The sequence below is a fragment of the Canis aureus genome, chromosome 6, assembly GCF_053574225.1.
Source record: "Canis aureus isolate CA01 chromosome 6, VMU_Caureus_v.1.0, whole genome shotgun sequence".
Taxonomy (NCBI): domain Eukaryota; kingdom Metazoa; phylum Chordata; class Mammalia; order Carnivora; family Canidae; genus Canis; species Canis aureus.
The window spans coordinates 55195524-55202078 of NC_135616.1; positions in this window are offsets into that span (position 1 = coordinate 55195524).

Genomic DNA, 6555 nt, shown 5'->3' on the forward strand with positions numbered 1-6555 from the left:
CTGAGATGCCTGAATTGCTGCTAGATGTTAGAGATAAAACTGTAGACATGGCATAGCTATTGCTTTCACTGAACCTAAGTTCCAGTAAAGAGAGCATAGAAGCAATTTATCAATTACGGCGGATAAGAGTCAAGATAGAAAGTATAGGATTGAATGAATGAAAAGGAAGTCTTCCTGGAATAAATAATAATTAAGACTAGAGAGAAAACAAACATTAAACTAATTATAGAGAAGGGAAGGGAAGGGAAAGGAAGACAATATTTTATGTAGAATATAGCAACCAGTTTAAGGAATCAAAAGGAATTTATGTTTGAGATGTAGGTCTTTGAGGGTTGATGGCAAAAGTAGGTAGGCAAACTATATAGGGCTGAAGAGATAGGTAGACATCAGACCTTAAATTCACATATGTCATTTAGAAATTGTGTAAGGATGTAAGAGAAGTCACCAAACAGTGGTTTAAATACGACACAGGGTTATTTTTCTCTCATGTACAACAAATCCAGGAATAGGCAGTCCAAATTATCTCCATCATGGAGGAACCATCAAAGATCTCAACTCATTCTTGCTTTCAGTTCTTCCATCTTTAGTGTGGGACTTCTCTCCTTCAGACCATTTTAAGGTCCCAAGATGGCCACTTCAGCTTCAGCCACTATTTCCTCCAGTCAAGGAGATGGAAGAAGATAAAAAGAACAACAGATTACATTCCTCCCTAGTCAGTTCCTTTTTGATGAAACTTTTCTAGATGCTACACTTGAAATTTTGGCTTCTATTCCATTGACTAGAACTTAGTCATACAACCGTTCCTATCTATATGCAAGGAGTACTAGAACATATGGTTTCTTAGCTAAGCACAATTGCTCTCTTTAACAAAAGTAGGCTCTGTTAGTAAGGAAGAAAGAAAAAAAATATATTAAAGGCAAGTCATAATCTTTGCTTTACCACACCATTTTAACTCTACCCTAAAGACTATGAAGTCTTCCAAGAATCTCAAGTTAAGAAATGACATGGTCAAATTTGTATTTTCAAATGGATCACTTTAAAAAATATGTTTATTTATTTAAGAGAAGGAGAGAAAGAACATAAATGAGGAGCAGCAGAGGCAAGGGAGAAGTAAGCTCCCCACTGAGCTAGGAGCTCAATGTGGGGCTCTATCCCAGAACCCTGGGATTATGACCCAAGCCAAAGGCAGACTTTTAGCCAATGGAACCACCCAGGTACCCCTCAAAAGGACCTCTGAATGCAGGGTAGAGACATGATTGGAGGGGACATGATTATTGGCCAAGGAAACCTGTTAGGAAGATGCTAAATAAAACCAGGCAATAGGTGATGGTGGCCAAAAAGTGTGATTTGGTAAGGACAGAAGGTGAGACCAGAAGGAAACCTAGAGGATGAAGGAGTAAAGACAAGAATCTTGTTGGCATCAAAGACAAATCTCGTCCACTTACCGTTGTATCTAATATGACTTATCTCCACGTAGCCTCATTCTTCTTGGCAAAGCAAGCCAACATTGCATTTAACTCAGCTCTTTGAGTTGTTACGCTACAACTGGGATAATCAGAGTGCTTATACCATGATTTTTAAAATATTACAAATTCATTCCTTTTTTCTATTTGAAATAGTTTTATGAATTTTAATCATAGCAAATGTGTTTTAATAGTAGTCATAAAATCAATATTGCCTGTGGAATCATGACAATGGTGATGATCGTGGTGTTGGTAGCAGTGCTGATGATATCTTTTCCCTTAAATATGGCTGCTTCTCTACTAGAATGTTAGTGTAGTCTCTAAAATTTTACCTGTCTCTAGCATTCTCAACTGATTCCTTGATCCTCTGAGGTTCTAAACTTGGCTTTGTGAGTGGTTCTATATATAATTAATTTCTTATTTTCTCCAATTATTTTAGTTAAGCAATCCTACTTACTGTAAAAGAAAAATCCCCAAACCTCAATGACATAAAATACAGGAAATTTCTTGCTTTGTAGATGAAATAGGTGTTTTCTGATTAAGACAAAAGAGGGAAAACTGGCTTTATTCCATGCAGTTGGTTGCAGATGCAGACTGCAGAAGGCTTCACAGTTTCCCTGCAGGAATTTTCTTGAAGGTGAGCCTTGATGATTATCAGACACTTAGTTCATTCCACACCATACACAACAGTTTTAGAATAGCAATTCTAATATATAACTAACATCAATACAATTAGTAAGAACAGCTTAAACATATTTTAATATATCTTCCTCATTCTCCCCTACCCATTTTAAAGTTATAATATACCTACATTGTCAGAGGATATAGTCATTATATACTATAATTTCTTTCTTTAAAGCCTTATTTTTATAAAAATCAGATGTTTTGTGATCACCACAAGTCCTTAGATCAATGTCTGTGTAGTTATTGTAGTTGTCTGGAGATCATTTTCTAATAAAATTTTTATGAAGGGCTCATGGAAACAATATTTTCTGAGTTCTTAAAAGTTGAAAATAATTTATCTGTGCCCACTATACTTGAATGTCAGTTTTGCTGGATATAAAATCCTTAGCTCATATTATTTTTTCTTTTGGATATTTTAAATGTTTTCTGTTTTCTTCTGGTTTAAAGTGTTTGTGGTAGGCTGCATAATGCTCCCTTCCCCAAAGATATTCATATCCTAATACCTGGAACCTGTGAATGTTACCTTATATGGCAAAAGGGATGGTGCAGATGTGATTAAGTTACAGATCCTCAGATAGGGACATTATCCTGGATTATCCAAATAAATCCTAAATGTAATCACAAGTATCCTTATGAGAGGAAGGCAGAGGAAGACTATAGAAAAGAAAGAAAACAATGTGAGTGTTGAAGCAAGGGGAGAAAAGGTGAGGTGATATGGGGCTATTAACCAAGGAATGAGAATAGCCTCTAGTAGCTGGCAAATAAATCGATTCTCCCTGAGAGCTTCCAGAAGGATCTAGCCCTTTTTATATTTTTATTTTAGCTCTGTAAGACTTTTTACAGACTTCTGGTCTCTCAAACTATAAGAATGAATTTCTGTTGTTTTAAGCCAATTAGTTTGTGGCAATTTGTTATAGCAGACAAAATAATAGTGTTAATAAGTCCGCTGATATTTTTGCCAAGACATTTATTGAATTCTTTACCATTTTTAAGTTCAGTAATTTTTTAAATTCAGTCATTCAGTGTCAATATTCCCAAGGTTAGGCATTATGCATTTTAATATGCGGTTTCAAATACTTTTTTTATTTCAGAAAGGTTCTTTTAATTATATTTTTGGCATTTCTTCTGTTTTCTGTATTAGCTTTCTTCTTCAAGAACTACTGTTATTTTACATGTTGGATCTTCTTTGCCTAGTCTCATTACTGTCACTTTCTCTTGAACACTGAACCCATTAAAACAAGCTGGAACACACATCTGTCTCTAGGCACCATTGAATTTGAGGACACTGGTGACCTGCAGGGGAAACTAGATCCCTTTAACACAGAGCTACATTATGCCTGGTTCAGGACTTGGAGAAGCTTAGAAGATCCGGAAGGAGCTATATTAGCTGTGGGTTCTAGTGTTGCCCCACAGCAACACAGTGAGCTGACAGATCCACAGCAATGACTGTGAGTTGCCACAGTACCTGGCACTGTACACCAGGCTTTGGAGTATAGAAATGGCTGCACCTTCATTTTCACCTTATAAATCACATGCAGACTTCTTGTAACTCTAGGGAGAAAAGAATTCTAGGAATTATGCTTCTATCTTAGCTTACTTGTACTAGTACAAACCCCACCACAATTCACTCCTTGGCCACATGACATCCTTTAATCATAATTTACTTCCAAATAAAGATGATATCAAAATGATACTTCCACACAATGATGCAGCTGTTACCTTGTACAACATGCTTGTTCTCCCTCAAATAAGATACAAAATTCATTCATCCATCTATGAATGATGTTCTTTGCTTTTCAGCTAAGTTACACCTTCTCTTTGATATTCTGTTACTTAAAATATAAGATGTAAAGTTAACTATCATTAACAGATGGCATAGGAATGGAGAATGGAAGGAAAACATTGGTTAATATATACATTAATATAGTCATATCAAAATAAGGAAGAAATATAACTATTATATTCCTCATTTCTGAAACTGGTCACGTGGCCATGGATGGTATTTTTAACTTCCTTTTCCCACTATTCACCCCCACTCATTGGCTCTCCCAACATTTCTGGTTTCAAACAGGTGGTTTCTTCCAATTTTCAGATCTTGAATTAAACATATTTCTCATGTCTCTTCCCAATTTAAAGTGGATAGGCCTTTTTTTTCTCTTAATATTCTGATTTGTTCTTTTCTTGTTTTTGTTTGTTGTTTCTTCCTAACTCTCAAAACAACAATATTTTTAATGAATGAACAAATTAATTTCTCCCTTTATCTATGACCCACAACTTACCAATTAATCAGGTCTGATTAATTTTTTATTATTTATCAGATCCGTTTTTTCCTTTACAGTCATCAACTCTTAGTTTCTTACCTGATATCTTGGCTTCTAGCCTCTCCCAATTCCAGTAAATACCACACACTATATTCGATACTTAGTGGAAAGAAACTATTGCATATTTGTATTTATATTTCTAATACCTAGCACAGTGGGCACGTGGTAACACACAGTAGGAATTCAATACTTATCTGTGGATGAATGATTAAAATTTATTCATTATATAAGGGATGTTATAAAAGAAATCTACTGATTCAACACTGGTCTCCTTATGAATTCAATACTCCAAGAATGAAAATTCATAGGCAAAATTATTTTGGACTTGCAAATGTCTGCTTTTTAAAAAAATAGCTGTGTATTGGACCTCTAATAAAAATGAAATTTGACTGTAAATGTAAGGAGAATTGCTTATTACTCACCTGAAAAAAAGTGCTTTTACATCAATTTTTAAGAGTCTAAAATAGTAGGAACATGATTAAAGGGACAGAAATAGTATTAATGAAAAATGTAAAAATAATGTGGCACACTTTCTCAGTGCCTTTCATTAATTAAATAGGTTTTTGAAGTACATATGGGTAATACATATCTGTTAGGGGCAGAATGGATGATAGACATGATAACAGCAAGTATGGGGGTTTAAGAGTAAAAGAAGATCAAGAATAACAGTTCATTTTCATTTCTAATGAGGAAGAAAGTATCACTAAATACCTAGTGGAATGCCTGGAATAGAGTAGGAGTAGAACAAATTTAGGTTGTCTGTTTGACTATTACTTGATTTATAATAGTGAAGAGATTTTTATGAATTGAAAGGTTCAAGTTGCCTTAAGGAATGATCATAGATTATAGAATATTACCTCTTAAAAGTCATTATGAGTTGAAGATATAGATTATCACATCCTAAAAATCTCTAAGGTGATATATGTTCTTGGTAATAAATAGTGCACCCTAAATAAAAGTAGATAGCTGGACTAAAATGACCTTTTAGAGATTACTTCCTGCTTGTATTTCTACAATATCAAGTCTTCCTGCCGAAACTTTGTTATTGTTCTTCTTTTAACCTCAAACCTCAAAAGCCAAAGGTCAAGACAGCATAATCAGGAAGAAAATGAAAGGTCTTTTGTATACATCAGCAATAAATAGTGTATATGAAAGTAAAAGCATTTTCTAAGCTTTGATATGACTCCAAGAAACCCAAATGCTAAAAGTCTGTTTCACCCCTTGCTCCCTCTGTTTACTCCCACAGATGGGTCCTAAAAAGATGAACAAAATCAATCCATTCTGTTAACCAAAATTATGGTCACAACCACATTTAACTGTGCCCCATGCACAATAGCTTCAGATTTCTCAAGGACTATAGCAGAATGCTAGAATACTCTGGATGCTTAGCATTGTCTTCTTAAGTCAACTCCCAGCCTACTTCTGGATGGAATGCTACCTTAATTGTCCCCCAGTTACCAGTCAGAACTAAAAAGCCTAACATCTCATGCTTTCAAGATTGAATGAGCCGTCGACCAGCTTTTATTGGATGGGGGAGGGGAGTAGTGGTGGTAAAAAAAATTAATAGGCTTCATGTGTCAACCCTCCTAAGTAATAATTACTTTAAAATTTTACCAATATCCTTTTATGTCTTGGTCCCATGGATCATGGATTGAATCAGCCACCATGACTAAGTTACTAGGGATGTTAGGGAGAGATTCCAGGCCCCCCACACACTCCATGAATGAGGCTACTGCCAGGGAAAAAATGTAGTCAGATAGATAGATAGATAGATAGATAGATAGATAGATAGATGATAGATAGATAGATAGATAGATAGATAGATAGATAGATAGATAGACAGGTGATAGATAAAGGCAATTCCAAAGCACTGCCAAAAATTTGAGAAATGGGATATATTTAAGACACATACAAAGAAAGAAATATGTCAGAATGACTGAAATCCTCATCAGTTATTTTTTAGTGCTCATAGCATTTCAGGTTGATATCTTAAAATACTACATTTTAGAAAATATTTAAAAATAAAACCACCCAGTGTAGACTTTATTAAATATTGACTTTGAATTTAATAAGAAACTCTCTATGTC